At 45.4% G+C, this 20,639-nt stretch overlaps 1 protein-coding gene across 4 annotated transcripts in view; it reads left to right on the top strand.

Annotated features, from left to right (window-relative positions):
• The window catches only part of MFAP3L (microfibril associated protein 3 like), a 116,557-nt gene that overhangs the window by 50,638 nt on the left and 45,280 nt on the right, over positions 1–20,639 (top strand). The window contains exon 6 of one of the 4 annotated variants that reach the window (XR_006338563.1): positions 1,633–2,070. The exons of the other annotated variants lie outside the window; for them this stretch is intronic. The gene's annotated coding sequence lies outside the window, so the exon portion shown is untranslated. Of the gene's footprint in view, positions 1–1,632; positions 2,071–20,639 lie in introns of those variants that run through there. 4 annotated transcript variants of the gene reach the window in all.

Raw genomic sequence — 20,639 nt, 5'->3', positions numbered from 1 at the left:
ATACTGCTGGTCTCATTCACCTCGCCTGCGTCTCCCCGGGGTAAGACAGGAGCCGGAGAGGAGTGTCAGTCCCCAGCCTGTCACTTCTGATGTCATGTTAGGAAAGCATGAATGCCGGTTACCGTCTCAGGGGCTGAGGCCAAGACAGCTGGCCACAGTAAAAGGTCCTCTGCCCAACCCAGGAAAGTGTAGGAGACAGCTTCCAGCATCTGATGAGCCTTGAAGAGTCCTCATTCAAAGCCACTGAAATAGCATCAAGAAAGATTCCTTCCTCCCAGATAACGTTGTTGTACTGTACAAGTACCTGGACTTGTAATCACACTTGGCCTCCGTCAGGCGTTATGGATAGGTGGTCTGGATTGGTTTACTCCAGTGATTCTGCCTTCCAAGCAGCTGAAATCTGAGTGCCCAGGACTCAGGAGCATGGAGGAGAGTGTGGGGGAGGGATGAAGCTCCCAAGGGGACTTCTGGGAGGCCAGCCATGGCCAGAGGCCCTGAGCAGCCTGATCTGGATGCCGACCTCTTGGAAGCATCAAAGGAGCTGCCTAAGGGAAGCAGAGGGAAACTGAGAAACCGCTCTCTGTACTGTTAGCCAGGGGCTGCTGTGCCAGCCTGGATAAAAGTGAATTTTTAAAATATGCCAGCTGGTAAATGCATTAGCTTGTGTGAATCCATTATTAAAATTACAGAAAATTATATTCCTTGGGCTTCCCTGGTGGTTCAGATGGTAAAGAAACTGCCTGTAATGCAGGAAGCCTGTGTTCGATCCCCGGGTTGGGGAGATCCCCTGGAGAAGAGAATGGCTACCCACTTAATTTCTAGCCAAGAAATTTTCCCTCCAGTTTAGGTCCTGCTTGTCTCCTCGGTGACACGAACCTCATTGCCCAAAGCGTTTTATGCTAAGCTAATCAGTGGGCTATTACAGAACTCAGGTTATTAAACCATTTCTAAGAAATGATGTCCTGTGGTACTGGGGAAGGCAGATGTCCCTTTAAGCAGCAACACTGAAGCCTCTTTCAAATATTTGTTTATTTTGACTGTGATACATTAATTAGAATACTTTGTCTCCATCAAGATCCAAAGTGTCTTTTTCATAACTGCCTCCGCAGTAACCTTGTTCTTGTGTTTTCCACTCCAAACTCAGGGCAAAAGGCCAAGTCTGCCCACCTCAGTCTAACCGATGTTCAGATGTGTTCAGGACTACCTAAGTTTAGCTGTGTTTCCTATGCACAGGCTGTTATGTCACAGCCTTACGAAATTATTTATGCTCATTCATCAACAGTGAGATGGAACATTTCCTGTCAATTTCCATGTCAGACTGTTTAGATAGATAAAGCTGGAAAGAAAGTGAAAGTGTTAGTCGCTGAGTCCTGTCTGACCCTTGGCGACACCATAGACTGTAGCCCGCCAGTCTCCTCTGTCCTCAGAATTTCCCAGGCAGGAATACTGGAATGGGCTACAATTCCCTTCTCCAGGAGATCTTCCCCACCCAGGGGTCAAACTCCAGTCTCCTGTGTTGTGGGCAGATTCTTTACCGTCGGAGCCACCAGATAAACCTGGGTAAGCCCTTAAGTCTTTTCTTTGGTTTCCCCTTTATAACAGGACACACACCCCTTCTTCCCTGTCCTACAGGCAGTGTAGCCCAAAAGACGGTCCCATGTTCTGAAGAACGAAATAGTTGAGTAATTTTCTCTGAGACCATAAGAGATTCTCCAGCTACCAGACAGAGCTCTGTGCAGATAACAACCACGTCTGAACCCCCACAGTGCTCCCAGCAGAAGCAGAAAGATGCCAAGCCTCTAGTCAACATTAATTAAATGAAAACAAATACATCTTGCAGCTAATTACGATCTATTGGTATTGGATTAAATGTCTTCATTCACAGGGACCAGTGAAGGGTAAAATGTACATTTTGAAGAATCTCTTTGAAGCCAAAACCATGCTCGTAGAGACTTCCCCCATTCTCAGGATGGGGTAGATTTCTTTCTTCTCTTTCTTTCAACTTTAACCTAATATATATATATATTTGAAGGGACATTTAAAGGTCTTTTGTCCACTCTGGGGCTGTCTTGGTGAGACCGCTTTCCACAATTAGAAACCTGTGGTGAATTCAAGAAAAAGGAGCAGTCACACTGGAATCACCTCTGTGTTTTCCTGCCGTGTTCTCTGCGGGCACTTTTCAGATCCGGGAGGGTCAAGTAAAATAAAAGCGCAGCCTTTCTGCAGCTCAGGGATTGGTGGGGACAGCCCACTCGCCCTGGGGAGAGGTTAGAGCTTAACCCCCCAGGCTGCCCTGACTGCCTCCTGGGTTTCTTTTAATCTCAAACAAAATTCTCATGGAGAATCCCATTCCTGAAGCCCATCCTGCATTCTCCTTCAGCCTTTGGCAGGACAGACCGGCCCCGGAGGAAAAGGAACCACACACAACTGAGGGCTGTAAATGCTCCTGAACAGCCAGGGGTGCGTCCCTCCCCCTTGACAGGCTGTCAGGGCACAAACAGGGCAGCCTGGCCTCACTGGAGGAGCAGGAAAACAGGCCTTATTAGGTGAGGACATTGTTTCAGGGCTGAGGCGGCCCTGGACAGGGCACAGCAGGCACATCACCCCAGGGCCATAATCCCTGCTGATCTCTCTCAGAAACAGCAACTATGGGGCCTCCCTGCTGGCTCAGTGGTTGAGAATCCGCCTGCCCATGCAGGAGACACGGGTTCAATCCCTGGTCCGGGAAGATCCCACATGCCTCAGGGCAACTAAGCCAGTGCGCTGCAAGTACTGAGCCTGTGCTCTGGAGTCTGGGAGCCGAGTCACAGTTACTGAGCCCACAGGCCCTGGGCCCCCTGCTCTGCAAGAAGGGAAGCCACTGCATTGAGAAGCCAGAGCACCGCAATGAAGAGTAGCCCCCAGTAGCCACAACGAGAGAAAAGCCCCGTGAACAGTGAAGACCCAGCACAGTTCAGTTCAGTTCAGTCACTCAGTCGTGTCTGACTCTTTGCAACCCCATGAACCGTAGCACACCGGGCCTCCCTGTCCATCACCAACTCCTGGAGTTTACTCAAACTCATATCCATTGAGTCAGTGATACCATCCAACCATCTCATCCTCTGTCATCCCTTCTTCTCCTGCCTTCAATCTTTCCCAGCATCAGGGTCTTTTCAAATGAGTCAGTTCTTTGCATCAGGTGGCCAAAGTATTGGAGTTTCAGCTTCAGCATCAGTCCTTCCACTGAACACCCAGGACTGATCTCCTTTAGGATGGACTTGTTGGATCTCCTTGCAGTCCAAGGGACTCTCAAGAGTCTTCTCCAACACCACAGTTCAAAAGCATCAATTCTAACTGAACCAGGAAGAAATAGAAGATCTTAACAGAACTGAACCAGGAAGAAATAGAAGATCTTAACAGACCCATCACAAGCAAGGAAATCGAAACTGTCATCAAAAATCTTCCAGCAAACAAAAGCCCAGGACCAGATGGCTTCACAGCTGAATTCTACCAAAAATTTAGAGAAGAGCTAACACCTACCTTACTCAAACTCTTCCAGAAAATTGCAGAAGAAGGTAAACTTCCAAACTCATTATATGAGGCCACCATCACCCTAATTCCAAAACCTGACAAAGATGCCACAAAAAAAGAAAACTACAGGCCAATATCACTGATGAACATAGATGCAAAAATCCTTAACAAAATTCTAGCAAACAGAATCCAACAACATATTAAAAAAATCATACACCACAACCAAGTGGGCTTTATCCCAGGAATGCAAGGATTCTTCAATATCCGCAAATCAATCAATGTAATACACCACATTAACAAATTGAAAGATAAAAACCATATGATTATCTCAATAGATGCAGAGAAAGCCTTTGACAAAATTCAACACTCATTTATGATTAAAACTCTCCAAAAAGCAGGAATAGAAGGAACATACCTCAACATAATAAAAGCTATATATGACAAACCCACAGCAAGCATCACCCTCAATGGTGAAAAATTGAAAGCATTTCCCCTGAAATCAGGAACAAGACAAGGGTGCCCACTCTCACCACTACTGTTCAACATAGTGTTGGAAGTTTTGGCCACAGCAATCAGAGCAGAAAAAGAAGTAAAAGGAATCCAGATAGGAAAAGAAGAAGTAAAACTCTCACTGTTTGCAGATGACATGATCCTCTACATAGAAAACCCTAAAGACTCTACCAGAAAATTACTAGAACTAATCAATGAATATAGTAAAGTTGCAGGATATAAAATTAACACACAGAAATCCCTTGCATTCCTATATACTAACAATGAAAAAACAGAAAGAGAAATTAAGGAAACAATACCATTCACCATTGCAACAAAAAGAATAAAATACTTAGGAGTATATCTACCTAAAGAAACAAAAGACCTATACATAGAAAACTATAAAACACTGATGAAAGAAATCAAAGAGGACACAAACAGATGGAGAAACATACCGTGTTCATGGATTGGAAGAATCAATATTGTCAAAATGGCTATTCTACCCAAAGCAATCTATAGATTCAATGCAATCCCTATCAAGCTACCAACGGTATTTTTCACAGAACTAGACCAAATAATTTCACAATTTGTATGGAAATACAAAAAACCTCGAATAGCCAAAGTAATCTTGAAAAAGAAGAATGGAACTGGAGGAATCAACCTGCCTGACTTCAGACTCTACTACAAAGCCGCAGTCATCAAGACAGTGTGGTACTGGCACAAAGACAGAAATATAGACCAATGGAACAGAATAGAAAGCCCAGAGATAAATCCACGAACCTATGGACACCTTATCTTTGACAAAGGAGGCAAGGATATACAATGGAAAAAAGACAACCTCTTTAACAAGTGGTGCTGGGAAAACTGGTCAACCACTTGCAAAAGAATGAAACTAGAACACTTTCTAACACCATACACAAAAATAAACTCAAAATGGATTAAAGATCTAAATGTAAGACCAGAAACTATAAAACTCCTAGAGGAGAACATAGGCAAAACACTCTCCGACATAAATCACAGCAAGATCCTCTATGACCCACCTCCCAGAATATTGGAAATAAAAGCAAAACTAAACAAATGGGATCTAATGAAACTTAAAAGCTTTTGCACTACAAAGGAAACTATAAGCAAGGTGAAAAGACAGCCCTCAGATTGGGAGAAAATAATAGCAAATGAAGCAACAGACAAAGGATTAATCTCAAAAATACACAAGCAACTCCTGCAGCTCAATTCCAGAAAAATAAATGACCCAATCAAAAAATGGGCCAGAGAACTAAACAGACATTTCTCCAAAGAAGACATACAGATGGCTAACAAACACATGAAAAGGTGCTCAACATCACTCATTATTAGAGAAATGCAAATCAAAACCACAATGAGGTACCATTACACACCAGTCAGGATGGCTGCTATCCAAAAGTCTACAAGCAATAAATGCTGGAGAGGCTGTGGAGAAAAGGGAACCCTCTTACACTGTTGGTGGGAATGCAAACTAGTACAACCACTATGGAAAACAGTGTGGAGATTCCTTAAAAAACTGGAAATAGAACTGCCATATGACCCAGCAATCCCACTTCTGGGCATACACACTGAGGAAACCAGATCTGAAAGAGACACGTGCACCCCAATGTTCATCTCAGCACTGTTTATAATAGCCAGGACATGGAAGCAACCTAGATGCCCATCAGCAGATGAATGGATAAGGAAGCTGTGGTACATATACATCATGGAATATTACTCAGCCATTAAAAAGAATTCATTTGAACCAGTCTTAATGAGATGGATGAAACTGGAGCCCCTTATACAGAGTGAAGTAAGCCAGAAAGATAAAGAACATTACAGCATACTAACACATATATATGGAATTTAGAAAGATGGTAACGATAACCCTATATGCAAAACAGAAAAAGAGACACAGAAATACAGAACAGACTTTTGAACTCTGTGGGAGAAGGTGAGGGTGGGATGTTTCAAAAGAACAGCTTGTATACTATCTATGGTGAAACAGATCACCAGCCCAGGTGGGATGCATGAGACAAGTGCTCGGGCCTGGTGCACTGGGAAGACCCAGAGGAATCGGGTGGAGAGGGAGGTGGGAGGGGGGATCGGGATGGGGAATAAGTGTAAATCTATGGCTGATTCATATCAATGTATGACAAAACCCACTGAAATGTTGTGAAGTAATTAGCCTCCAACTAATAAAAAAATTAAAAAAAAAAAAAAAAAAGCATCAATTCTTCTGCGCTCAGCTTTCTTCACAGTCCAAATCTCACATCCATACATGACTGCTGGAAAAACCATAGCCTTGACTAGATGGACCTTTGTTGGCAAAGTAGTGTCTCTGCTTTTTAATATGCTGTCTAGGTTGGTCATAACTTTCCTTCCAAGGAGTAAGTGTCTTTTAATTTCATGGCTGCAATCACCATTTGCACTGATTTTGGAGCCCAAAAAAATAAAGTCTGACACTGTTTCCACTGTTTCCCCATCTATTTCCCATGAAGTGATGGGACCAGATGCCATGATCTTAGTTTTCTGAATGTTGAGCTTTAAGCCAACTTTTTCACTCTCCTCTTTCATTTTCAAGAGGTTCTTTAGTTCTTCACTTTCTCCCATAAGGGTGCTGTCATCTGCATATCTGAGGTTATTGATAATTCTCCCGGCAATCTTGATTCCATCTTGTGCTTCTTCCAGCCCAGTATTTCTCATGATGTACTCTGCATAGAAGTTAAATAAGCAGAGTGACAATATACAGCCTTGATGTACTCCTTTCCCTATTTTGAACCAGTCTGTTGTTCCATGTCCAGTTCTAACTGTTGCTTCCTGACCTGCATACAGGTTTCTCAAGAGGCAGGTCAGGTGGTCTGGTATTCCCATGTCTTTCAGAATGTTCCACAATTTATTGTGATCCACACAGTCAAAGGCTTTGGCATAGTCAATAAAGCAGAAATAGATGTTTTTCTGGAACTCTCTTGCTTTTTCAATGATCCAGCGGATGTTGGCAATTTGATCTCTGGTTCCTCTGCCTTTTCTAAAACCAGCTTGAACATCTGGAAGTTCATGGTTCATATATTGCTGAAGCCTGGCTTGGAGAATTTTGAGCATTCTATTTTATACTGTGTATTAAATTTAAGCTGTCTGACTCTTGCAACCCTATGGAATGTAGCCCATCAGACTCCTCTGTCCATGGGGATTCCCCAGGCAAGAATTCTGGAGTGAGTTGCCAGGCCCTCTTCCAGGGGATCTTCCTGACCCAGGGATCAAACCCACATCTCCTGAATTTCAGGTGGATTCTTTTACTGCTGCACCACCAGAGAGGCCCCAGATTGAAGCTGAACATCAGGGAAAAAATTAAGAGTAATAAGAAGTGGAGGGTAGTCCTAGATGTGTCTCAGAGTCTCCGCAGCATGAGTCTGGGGTGCATTTTTTCTGCAGGTCAGCTGAGCAGAGGTTCCTGCGGTCCAGTTGAACCTCCTGGTGTTAACTGGTAACTAGATAACATGCATCTCATCCTCTCATGGTGCCTGCAGATGAATAGCAGAGTATTGCCTTCACCAATAGAGAAGTCCACCCAGCAAAGAAATAGGCATTTGTTTAAAAGGATCCTTCATTTTGATATGGGTACATATGACCTCTTGACTCACTGAAAAGTGGTATGTTTCACTAAACCAAAATAGTCATTTTTTGGTAAAGTTCTGGTGATAATCGTCAAATGAAAGGCCAAAAGTACTTATGAATTTGGAGAATCATCCTGAAGTATGGATGTTATTCAAGCTCACTTTCAGATTAAGAATGTCTCTGAAATGAAAAACAAAGGTATCTCTCCTTGTTTACAGTTAACATGATTCTGAATACATCTCCCCTTAAAGAATTTTTCCCAGGACTTTCCTGGTAGCCCAGTGGCTAAGACTCTACACTCCTAATGCAGGGGGCCTGGATTTGATCCCTTGTCAGGGAACTAGATCTCACTTGCTGCAACTGAGATCTGGTACAGGCAAATAAATAAATGAATAAATAAATATTAAAAAATAATTCTGTCTCATTTAGTTGATTAGTGACCAGCTGAACCTAATAATGTTCCTTTTTTTTCAAAATTTTATTTCATTTAAATCAGATAATACAAGGTTTTGGACCCACAAAGCAGAATTCAACAGAAAGCCAACCCCTCCTTGTAATTTAGCTTTCTTTATCGGGTGTTAGTAATGGTCAAAGAAATACTAGCCTCCAAGAACATAAAAATGAGCAAGACCTGGTTTCTGTCCTCAGCACTTCACCTTTTTAGAAAGCGAATAAGATGCAGAGTAAATATCTACAATAGACGGTGTCTCAAAAAGTTATAAATGCCCTAATTGGTAGAGATATGAAATCCTAGTAAAAGCCAGGGGAAGAGTGTCATACTTTTGACTGGGAGAGATCAGGAGGACTTTCTGAAGAAATATACAGTTTCGGGTACTCTGTGAAGAGCATTTGGGATCTGAGCAGATGGAGATGGACTCATGTGAGCTGAGAGGTGGAGGCCATAAAGGGGTCCCGGGGCCTCCTGCTGGCTGGAGACGAGAAGGGGAGGAACAGCGGGGAGGAGGGGAGGGGGGCTGGGGTCTCCTGAAGGCCAGTGAGCAGGGTGGGCAGGACGGACTTCTGCTTTGGAAAGATGCTCGGGAGGGAGTAAAGCTCCCCGTGGGGACTTCAGAAGGCTGCAGATGAGGGTCCGAACCAGGGGAGTGGCAGGAATGGCAGGGCGATCGGAAGGGACATGAGGTGTTTCTGAAGGTGCCATCAGGGGCTTGGCCACAGTTGTTTCTGGAGTAAGAGCGTGGGAGGGGGGCCGAAATAAATTGGGGGGTTTAAAAGTAAAGCCTGATGACTAAAGGAATCACATTGGCATTAAAGAAATGCAGAGGAGAATGTGAGGGATACAGAACACGGGCAACAATTAGCACCAGGACTGCTGTGGTTTTTACAAGTTGTTTTCAGCAACTTGAGACTGACAGTTGTGTCTGTAAACATGGGGACAGAACTGCTTCCTCTGGGTGCCTCAGAGTTAGGGAGCCTTGCTCACAGGGCAGGACTTGAGAGTGTACAATGGAGCTTTGGGAACTTAAAATAGAGCACAAACAACACTGAAAAATAGAATCAATCATTTATCTTCCTTTGAAAAGAGAGGCTCATCTACTTGATATACTGACATTAATTACTATAAAATCCTTTGTGGTGACGGTTGTCATACAGTCGCCAAGTCATGTCCAACCCTTTGCGACCCCGCAGACTGCAGCACGCCAGGCTTCCCTGCCCTTCACCATCTCCTGGAGCTTGCTCAAACTCATGTCCATTGAGTCAGTGATGCGTCCAACCATCTCATCCTCTGTCGTCCCCTTCTCCTCCTGCCTTCAATCTTTCCCAGAATCAGGGTCTTTTCAGATGAATCAGTTCTTCACATCAGGTGGCCAAAGTATTGGATTTTCAGCTTCAGCCTCACTCCTTCCAATGAATATTCAGGGTTGATTTTCTTTAGGATTGACTGGTTTGAACTCCTTGCAGTCCAGAGGACTCTTGAGAGTCTTCTCTAGCACCACAGTTTGAAAGCCTCAACTCTTCAGCGGTCAGCCTTCTTTACGGTCCAACTAAGTAGAAAATTTTACTGTTGTTCAAAAGTCCCCAAACCAGGGGATTTTTAGCACATGTTGAACAAACAGCTGGAATCCAACAGCTTAGTTAGGGTGCTTTGGGGCCTCCAGAAGGTAGAAAACCCAGCTCAAAGTGACAAGCAACATTAGGATTTTTAACTCTCACATGACAAGCGCTTTGTCAGTGGCGAGTTTCTCAGGGTGATTAAGCCGTCAGGGTCAATAAGTACTGAGGTTTCCTCCAGGCTTCAGCAGTCCTGTTTCTCCTGGTCCTTCACTGGGTTCCCTGGTGATCTCCAGGTGGAAAAGCAAGTGTGGACATTGCTGTTCACACTGGTCATTTGGAAACAGAAACCATGAAAGGGCAATTTCTTATTATTCTTGTTTGTTTTTCTTGTTTTAAGGAAGGGAACTCTTTCTCCTCAGTGTACCCAGCAGATTGATCTCACATCTCTTTGTCCTGGACTTAATGACAGGCCTGTCCCTGAATCAGTCCCTGGCCTGTATCATCTGTGAGGACAGGGCCAGTCTCCTGTGAGTTCTAACCACACCAACTGTGAAGTGGGGCAAAGAAGGCTGAGCAAAATCCGGGTGATACTAGAGAGGAGGCAGTGGAGGCAGATGGAGGCTGGGAGACCACGTGGCCTTTGCTCTGACCCCAGTGGTAGGTATGTAGGGGATGACAGAGGATGAGATGGTTGGATGGCATCACCAACTCAATGGACATGAGTTTAAGCAAACTCTGGGAGATAGTGAAGGATAGCGGAGCCTGGCGTGCTGCAGTCCACAGGGTCACAAAGAGTTGGACACAACTTAGTGACTGAACAACAACAGTGGTAGGAGGGAAAGAGGGAGAGAATGAGCAACTAGAGGGTGGATTTTTTAAAAAACATTTTATGTCAATGCATTTAGAAAATGGGAGCAATCTGCCCGTATTTTCTGTCACTCGGGGAACTCTTGTAGCCATAGAAACGAGGACTGATTGGAATCTAGCTCAGTCATGGTTTGGGTGGAACTGGTACACCTGCAGCAATCTGGAGCTCTTAGGTGGGTGTGGGACCCGGGCTTCTGGGCTGGATGAGCAGTTCGGCAAGGAGCATGCTCACCCAGCCCAGGGAGAGGGCTTCCGGCTCCAAACGCCCTGTGGGAACAGAGAGGAGACAGCCATCGGGAACCACGGACAGGTGCTGTCAGGAAAGGAGAATTGTTGGTTCTGTCCTGATTACCTAATGGTCATGGTGCTGTCAGACAGAAGCTCTTCAGCCTCTGATGTTCCATCTCCACTCGCTTGACAAAAGCATCACAACACGTCAGACTTTCTCAGGTTTGTGTAAGCACATGTGTCTCAGGTTCCTGACGGTGTTTGCCTGTGAATCCAGCTTCCCTTTCTGTTCGTCCTGCCTCCGGGACGTTTCTTACAAGGTCGGGGATGACTGATACGTGTGTGAGGTGTGGGTAAGGTGAAGAGGGCGTGCGCGGCTGAGCTCTCTGCACCTCCATGCCAGTCTGACAGAGGTGTGCACTGGCCATCACTGGTCAGTAGGATCTGACAGATGTGTGCACTGGCCATCACTGGTCAGTAGGATCTGACAGAGGTGTGCACTGGCCATCACTGGTCAGTAGGATCTGACAGATGTGTGCACTGGCCATCACTGGTCAGTAGGAAAGCCTGGAAAAACGCATGCCCAGCTGTCCAAACCCTGCTGCCTAGACACCTGTCTTTCCCGTCAGGGTCACAGCCCACCCTGTCTACACTTGCTGGGTCACAGACACACTACCACTGCCAGGTCATCCAGGGCGCCCTCGCTGGCTGGGTGTCCCACCACTCTCATAAATCAATGTGAAGAATGTCTGTCACTGTATCTATCCATTGGCATCTATCTATACCGACAATGAAATATGATAGAGCAGCAAAGAACAACAATGGTGGTGATGACCACTGTTGTTCATCTAACAAACGCTGCTACCTGCCTACCTGTGTGTCTACCAGCTGCTGTTCTGGCTGTTGGAAACCAGCAGTGAACAGGAAAGGTCCCCATTCTTAGTATTTTTGTTTTCTTGTGTTTTTTTTTCAGATATTGCATCCAGGAGTGGGATTGCTGGGTCACACAGTAGCTCCATTTTTAGTTTCTTGAGGAGCCTCCCTGCTGTTCTCCACAGTGGCTGCAGCAGTTGACATTCCCACCATCAGTGTGGGAGGGTTCCCTGCTCTCCACACCCTCTCCTGCCTTTATCACTATAGACTTTTTGATGATGGCCATTCTGCCAGTACAATGGTAGCTCATTGTAGTTTTGATTTGCAATTCCCTGATGACCAGCGATGTTGAGCATCTTTTCATGTGCCTGTTGACCATCTCTGTGTCTTCGCTGGAGAAATGTCTATTCGGGTCCTCTGCCCATTTTTTAATCAGGTTGCTTTTTTTTTTTGATGTTGAGTTGGAGGAGCTGTTTATGAATGTTGGATACTAACGTCTTATCAGTCAAATCATTTACTCTAAGACAGTGATCCAGATTCATTCTTTTGCGTGTAGCTATCCAGTTTCCCCAGCATTTTATATTCTTGGGTCTTTTATCATTAATTAGTTGACCAGATAGACATGGAAATGACTTGTTTTAAATCTAAAACTTCACTATTACTGTTATCATCCCTAAAATCGGTCCATGGACTTTGTAAGCATAGAACCTTGTGTCTATAAAAATTATATTCATTTCTTTTCCTTTCTCTGACCTGGCATTTTGCTGCAAAAGGGAAAGATGTTCCCAGCAGTCCCGGTCAGATCTGAAACCTCCACGAATCTTCAGAGTGTCAGCGCACTGAGTGAGCAAGCTGCCTCCCTAGAGCCGCCACAGTGAAAGTGAAAGTGCTAGTCGCTTAGTCGTGTCTGAGTCTTTGCAACCCCATGGTCTGTCCATGGAATTCCCCAGGCAAGAATACTGGGGTGGGTTGCCTTTCCCTTCTCCAGGGAATCTTCCCAACCCAGGGATCGAACCAGGGTCTCCTTCACTGCAGGCAGATTTTTTACCATCTGTGCGACCAGGGAAGCCCCAGAGTCATCAAAAGACAATTCTTTTTCAAACTAGTAGGTCTAGGGGACTGAAACTGGCCATTAGTTGAAACAACAGAAAACAAAGAAGAAGAAAGGAAATCAAGAATACATGCTGTACATTTTGACTAGTCATGAAATTTAAAAGTTGAAGTTCTCACATACGAAAGAGAACATTTTATGGGTGGGCTCAGGATTTTGAATCCTACCTTTGTGTGTGTGTGTTAGTTGCTCAGTGGTGTCCAACTCTTTGTGACCCCATGGACTGTGGCCCCCCAGGCTCCTCTGTCCATGGAATTCTTCAGGCAAGAATACTGCAGTGGGTTGCCATTCCCTTCTCCAGGGGATCTTCCCTACACAGGGCTCCAACCCGGGTCTCCTGCAAGCAGATTATTTACCATCTGAGCCATCAAGGAAACCCATCATATACAGAAGAGAACATTTTATAGGTGGCCTCAGGTTTTTGAATCCTAACTTTATACAGATGTATTATTTATGAATAGCTGATAAGAGAGCCCAAGTTTTGCCTGGAAATAGAATCTTGCCTCTACCTTGTACTTCCCAGCAGTCTTAAGGATCAGTGAGCAAATACATCACAAGCTCCACAGAGTATTCAAGGTGCATAATATCACCAGCCATGATTTTGGCCATTAATACAAAATTCTAGAAAACATGCATTTTTTGGTTTGTTTCTTTTTGTGTTTGCCAATGAAAAAGGGCGGCTTCCCTTGTAGCTCAGTTGGTAAAGAATCTGCCTGCAATGCAGGAGACCTGGGTTCGATTCCTGGGTTGGGACGATCCCCTGGAGAAGGAAATGGCAACCCATTCCAGTATTCTTACCTGGAGAATCCCATGGACAGAGGAACCTGGAGGGCTATAGTCCATGAAAAATAAACACCAAATATCAGGGGAAAATGGACTGATTCACCCATTGAAATCTCTCAGAAGTTGAAATCCCTTTCCAGTGGTTTCCCACGTAACTATTTTCAACCAAAGTATTTCTGTAGGTTGGACTTGTGCCAAATCATACAATCAGACTGCTTCAACCACCCAGATGCTTATGGGCAAAAATAATAACTCCATATGAAGTTATTATTAGCTTTTTCCTGCCTGAATCATGGCTAAGATCTATTTGTCTTTAGAAGATAATCAAATTACAATCCGTTTGAGTATTTTCTTCCTAGCTTGTGCCCCTATTAGCAACTCTTGGTCAGAGAGCCTCTCATAGATGAATGGAGGGCCTTCCTTATGCTGAGTCAGTTCACCCATAAAACTTGAAACTCTAAGGAAGTCTGACCTACTGTGTATGTTATGGTAGCAAGCTTTTTTTTTCCCCCAATTATTTTTATTAGTTGGAGTCTAATTACGTTACAATATTATAGTGGTTTTTGCCATACATTGACATGAATCAGCCATGGATTTACATGTGTTCCCCATCCTGATCCCCCCTCCCACCTCCCTCCCCATCCCATCCCTCTGGGTCACCCCAGTGCACCAGCCCCAAGCACTTGTCTCGTGCATCCAACCTGGACTGGCGATCTGTTTCACACTTGGTAATATACATGTTTCAATGCTGTTCTCTCAGATCATCCCACCCTCGCCTTCTCCCATAGAGTCCAAGAGTCTGGCTTTTTACTTACAAAACACTAGTATTGGATGTAGTAGTCGTGTACATATATGAGAGCTGGACCATAAAGGAGGCTGAGCACTGAAGAATTGATGCTTTCTATTTATAGTGCTGGAGAAGACTCTTGAGAGTCCCTTGGGCAGCAAGGAGATCAAGCCAGTCCATCCTAAAGGAAATCAACCCTGAATATTTACTGAAAGGACTGATGCTGAAGGGGAAGCTGAAGTTTCAATACTTTGGCCACCTGATGCAAAGAGCCAACTCATTAGAAAACACCCTGATGCTGAGAAAGATTGAGGGCAGGAGGAGAAGGGGGAGGCAGAGGATGAGTTGGTTAGATAGCATCAGTGACTCAATGGACATGAATTTGAGTAAACTCCGGGAGATGGTAAAGAACAGGGAAGCCTGGCATGCTGCAGTCCATGGGGTCACAAAGAGTCAGACACGACCAAGCAACTGAACAACAACAAATTAGATGCGTCTACTATTCTTTTAGGTTTAGGGCTGCAAGACAAGCTAGTCACCCTGAAGGAGGAAGGATTCTGAAACAATGAGAATTACTTGTAACACAAGGTATTACAATCAGGATGGTCAATCAAGTCATTGGTGTAAGTTGGCAACACCCTTTATCTAACAGGGAGCTTGAAGTACAGGGACTACAGTATAAGTATGATATGTGTGTGTGTGTACTTAACTGGAATGATCATTTGAGAAGTTTTATTTCACTTGGTTTTCAATAGCCTTCAAGTCTTAAGGGAACAATTCTAAGCCATCTAAAGTCCTCTCTATTAGAGGACATAATATAAATACATTCATTTGAAATATAGTTGTTTCATAATTCAGATTGTATGAATCAAGTATCACTTTTTTTCTCTTTTAGTTTTTGACTGCACTGTGAGGCATATGGGATCTTAGTTCCTTGACCAGGGATCGAACAAACACCCCCCTGCAATGGTACAGATTCCTAACCACTGGACCCCCAGGCAAGTCCTAGGTTTTGCTTTTAAAGGTAGAATTTGGTGGTTTTCTAGACTAGCAGTTCAAGTTTAACATGAGATACAGGCCTAATTAACTCTTTTGTAAAGTAGCTCTTTGAGGAATTAGGGTCAAATTATACATGACCTGGGCAGCGGTGGGATGGGGTCCGTGATGTTGATTTTGTCAGTTTCCCTTCTTCCCCATCTGCTCTCCCACTGTCTTCCCCTGCTTTCACCGAGCGCTGTCTCAGCCCACACTTCTTTCAGGCTTTATTCTCATCCAGCTATTCAACAAATCTCCAGGGAAGTTTGAATCTGGTAACTGTTTAAACAACATCAGAGAAATGTCACCAGTGGTGGGATTTCATGGGGTCAATGATAGGCAATTGGGCCCAGGAGGGGTGCTCAGAAGAAATCTGAAATGGGGGCTGTGAATCTCTTCTTCTTCTTGGATTCTAAGAGTCAGAGCGGAAGGCTGTTAAGGATAGCCCAGCACACCTGTCTGCCCACCTCAGACTTTTCCAGACCAACCCCCAGCCAGTGCCCTTAAAATAGAAAGGCCAGAACCATTAGCTCACTCTGACCTACCACTCTTGTGTCAATAAAATATTAGCAACTATAAATAACTTGGGTATTACTGGGGAAAATGACAAAGCAAAAGGCTCATTGTACAGTGGAAGAGAAAAGTAACATTTGAAATCATATCAGATTGACGCACTGACAGTATTTAATGAAATGTTTCTAAGCAACGAGGTAGGAGAATCAAAGAGCTTCAATAGAGCTAACATTCATAGACTCAGAAGGAATCCAAAAATAGCCTCACTTTCTTGTAAGCAATTCAGGTTGGAAGGTAAAACAAACTCCTTCCGCAAACTCAGCCAACTGGACAATTATCTCTTCCCAAATATCCCATGTGTGGTTTGTTTCATCATGGAATAACCACATACATAACCAAGTAATGGGCTTCCCTCATGGTTCAGTTGGTAAAGAACCTGCCTACAATGCAGGAGACCCCAGTTCAACTCCTGGCTTGGGAAGTCCCCTGGAGAAGGGATAGGCTACCCACTCCAGCATTGTTGGGCTTCCCTTGTGGCTCAGCTGATAAAGAATCCGTCTGCAGTGCAGGAGACCTGGATTCAACCCCTGGGTTGGGAAGATTCCCTGGAGAAGGTAAAGGCTGCCCACTCCAGTATTCTGGCCTGGAGAATACCATGGACTGTATAGTCCATGGTTCGCAAAGGGTCTCACGTGACTAAGTGACTTTCAGTTTCAGCCAAGCAATAATATGTATGAAAACCTTGGAGAGGAAGTACTGGGGAATGATTTAAATCCCCTGGGTATGAGATACACCCTCTTCAACCCTTGTCATCAAGATAACTAACAAATAAGAAGATCTCCTGGAGTAGGAAGTGGCAACCCACTCCAGTATTCTTGCCTAGAGAATCCCATTGACAGAGGAGCCTGGTGGGCTACAGTCCATGGGGTTGCAAAGAGTCAGACACAACTGAGCGACTGAACACACACACACAAAAAGAACACTCAGTACTCCCTCTTATGTGCGTTTTAGGTCCATAAGTGAAAGTTTTGCTATTCTATCACCAATGACACCCTGGCTTTGTCAGCAGGAAAGATTTTCTAAAGAGAAATTTAAGTGTCTCTATAGACCCAAAAAAGTACTCAGTGGATTCCAGTTAGAAGAGAATATGAGATCTTTTCATGTCACCTTAATGCACAAAACCAAGAATGCCTTAATACTTGTAGATTAATTTCCCCACCACTGTGCGTTTGAAATGACAGCTTAGAAATCCACAAGTATTTTCATAGCTTCCCCAAGAGACAGCTACAGTGTGTGTGAATGTCCTTTTAAAATAACAGTCTGTGCAGAAGGCTTGTGGCATACAAATGGGTGTTCTTGGCCCACTTTTACTCTGCACCAGAAAACATGTATAATGGGCTCAAGAAAGAGAAAAAGGAGGCCCTTTTCTGGCTGTTGGTCGGTTGACAAGCCAGTGCTGGTTGCTTTGACTTCTCTGTTTTCTGCTGCTGCTGGAGTTCAGTCCAGAAAGTCAGGCAGGGCACCAAGCAGATTGCTTCACCAGAGAGAAAGATACTTGGTGAAATCCATCCGTCCATCCATTCACGCAGGAAGCACAATTTTCAGAACGGCTTACTTATTTAACCAGTTTTTAGAAAGCTCATCAGAAATGCCTACCTGGGGGGTTTTGTTTTGTTTCTTCCTTTTGTCACGGGTTTATTTCACCTAGTATGTGTCTTCAAGCTTGATCCTTGTTTTAGCATGTATCAGAATTTTCTTCCTTTTTAAGGCTGAATAATTATGTAGATTTTTTAATTGAAGTATAATTTATTTACATTGTTTCAAATGTACCACAAGTTATTCAGTTATGTGTATACACAGAAACACACACATACACATACACACGTGGGTGTATGCAGTCGTGTCTGACTCTTTGTGACCCCATGGACTGTAGACCTCCAGGCTCCTCTGTCCATAGAATTTTCCAGGCAAGAATACTGGACTGGGTTGCCATGCCCTCCTCCAGAGGATCTTCCCAACCCAGGGGCTGAACCTGAGTCTCTCACATCTCCTGCTTTGGCAGGTGGATTCCTTACCACTGCACCGCCTGGGAAGCTGGGCCCTAAAAGATGACATGGCCTCCATGCTGTTGGCTGGAATACATCCCCTTGGAGCCATGAGGAAGCCTGGCTCCATATAGAAGCCATGTGACACAGCTGGTGGGCACACCTGGTCGCCCTGTTTCCAGGTGGGTCCCCTGACATGGTAGCACACACACAGCCGCCGCCTCCATGCTCTGCGCCCCCTCCAAATCTGTGAGAATACAAATACGACAATCCCTTCGTGTCCTTATGTCCTGGGCTAGTTTATTATCATCCAGCAAAAGGGACTGGGGCACCCTTCTGCAAGCCCCAGTGACTGCGTATGTCCCCATTACAGCACTCAGCTGCCCCCCAGAATCCTGTTTGTCATGCTCACCAGACTGCAGGCTCCCCGAGGTTTGAACTCTGTTCCTATCTCAGTGTGCCCGGGACACACCGTGCTCAGCACGGTGCCTGGAACATGGGTGAGTCTCAAATGCGTGCTGAATAAACCACTACTTAGAGGGCTACTGTTTGTCGTCGTTGTTCTGTCGCTCAGTTGTGCCTGATTCTTTTGCAGCCTCTTGGACTGTAGCCCGCCAGGCTCCTTTTTCCATGGGATTTCCCAGGCAAGAATCTTGGAGTGGGTTGCCATTTCCTCCTCCAGGGGATCTTCCTGACCCAGGGATCAAACTCCCATCTCCTGTATTGACGGCGGATTCTCTGCCACCGCGCCCCCTGGGAAACCCTTCCCTGAGCTCAGCGCCCTCCCTGCAGGCGTCACATTGAACGTGACTGAGGGCTGGGCCAGGCGTGTGCCTGTCAGCTTCTCAGCAGCCTCCTTCACTGTAGGCTGAGCCCTCAGCCCCTCAAGCAGGGCCCACACACTGTTCTTTCTGTGCGGTTAAGTAAGCCAGCAAAGTACCGAGCTTGTGTTGTCACTGCCAGCCTCAGCAGACTATTTATAGACACATGTTCCATGCGCTGTGTGACATACACATGTATAGTCACACTCTGTTTTTGTCGGGTTAGCAGCTGAGTTGGCTCAGAGCTCCCGGTGATGCTTCTGGGGCCGTTGTTCACTTGCTCCTCCATGCACTTCCCCGGGGGGCTCCCCGCCAGCCTGCTCCGTGCCAAGCAGGAGACTCATGCTGGCTTCCATTATTTTGTTGGGTTTGAGGTAAATCTTTGACACAGCATCTGCACGCAAACCAATTTTGCCACTTCTCCAGGGTCTATTTCTATGACTAGAGTGGCGAGAAGCAACATGCATCAACAAGCCGGTAAGGGGCTGGGATTAGAGTGTGCTTGAAATTGACAGCAGAGACTCGGAGACGGGGGTTGACGGAGGGAGGCCAGCCTGTGAGCCATGAAGAGGGCATGACAGGGTTTTCTGGCGTGGATGGCACCTGCGCGACCACAGATGGAAAGTAGTGGCCTCAGAGAGACGACACCGTGGCCTGTAAAGTGTCCATATTCAAGGAACCTGGTAAATTATATAAAGGAATACAAAAGAAGGATCAGACATTTCCCGAGCACCGGTGAACCGTGTGCCTGAGAGGCGTCTAGGTACTGTCCTCGCTGGTCCACGTACTTCGCGCCATCCTGGTGGCAAGTCCTGTGATGTCTCTGAAGCTGTTCTCCCCTCTACGGCCACACCCCTCCCTCAGCCAGGCTATTCCATCCACTCCCACCCCTCACCTTCCACAACCTCCCCCTTCACCACAATCAGGGCTGTCTGGTTAACTCACTCGACCTCCAAAGTGCTCACTATCGGTTTGCTGTATTTCTCTACCAGCTTCAGAAAAGCTTTCCAATGCCCCATCTATGATTCCTGTTTCCCTCTCTTATATCTTCCAGTATTATCTCTCTTTGGCCCACTTCCTTCAGCCCATTACTGTTGTTGAGTTGCTAAGTTGTGTCCAGCTCTTCTGTGACTTCATGGACTGTAGCCCTCTAGGCTCCTCTGTCTGTGGGATTCTCCTGGCAAGAATACTGGAATGGGCTGCCATTTCCTTCTCCAGGGGATCTTCCCAACCCAGAGATCAAACCTACATCTCTTGCATTGACAGGTGGCTTCTTTACCACTGAGCCACCAGGGAAGCCCTTCCTTCAGTCCATAAATGTTCCTAAATCTCAGACCATCTCCATTAACTGTTTTCTCCTCCAGAGATGGCCTTAAGATTTAACCAGACATAGAGATGAATTCAGCATTGCTGTATGAAGTCCAGGGTCGTGCTGAGACACATAACATAGGTGGTACGTGTGTGCTAAGTCACTTCAGTCATGTCTGATCCTGTGTGAACCTATGGACTTCAGCCCACCAGGCTCCTCTGTCCATGGGATTTTCCAGGCAAGAACACTGGGGTGGGTTGCCATGCCCTCCTCCAGGGGATCTTCCTGACCCAGGGATTAAACCTGTGTCTCTTATGCCTGCTGCATTGGCAGGCGGGTTCTTTACCACTAGTGCCACCTGGGAAGCCCTCTATATAGGTGGTAATCAATGTCATTCATTAAATTGCAGTACTGCCAGGGCTGTGTAGGAACTTGGACTAATTTTTGAGACTGAAATAGGACTCTGAAAATAGCCCTGCTTTAATCAGGGCTGGAGAGCCCTGCGTACATCAGGACTGGAGAGAGGGTGGAAGACAAGCAGATAAAGGGAGACAGGAGGACAGGAGACTGAGCATCAGCTGAGACCCATGACAACCTCCATCTGCTCCCAGAGGGGTCGTGTTGAGTCTCATCCACTGCA

The sequence above is a fragment of the Cervus elaphus genome, chromosome 29 (assembly GCF_910594005.1).
Source record: "Cervus elaphus chromosome 29, mCerEla1.1, whole genome shotgun sequence".
In the NCBI taxonomy this organism is placed as follows: Eukaryota; Metazoa; Chordata; class Mammalia; order Artiodactyla; family Cervidae; genus Cervus; species Cervus elaphus.
Note: the sequence above shows the minus strand (reverse complement) of the source record. Positions and strands in the feature narration are given on the sequence as shown.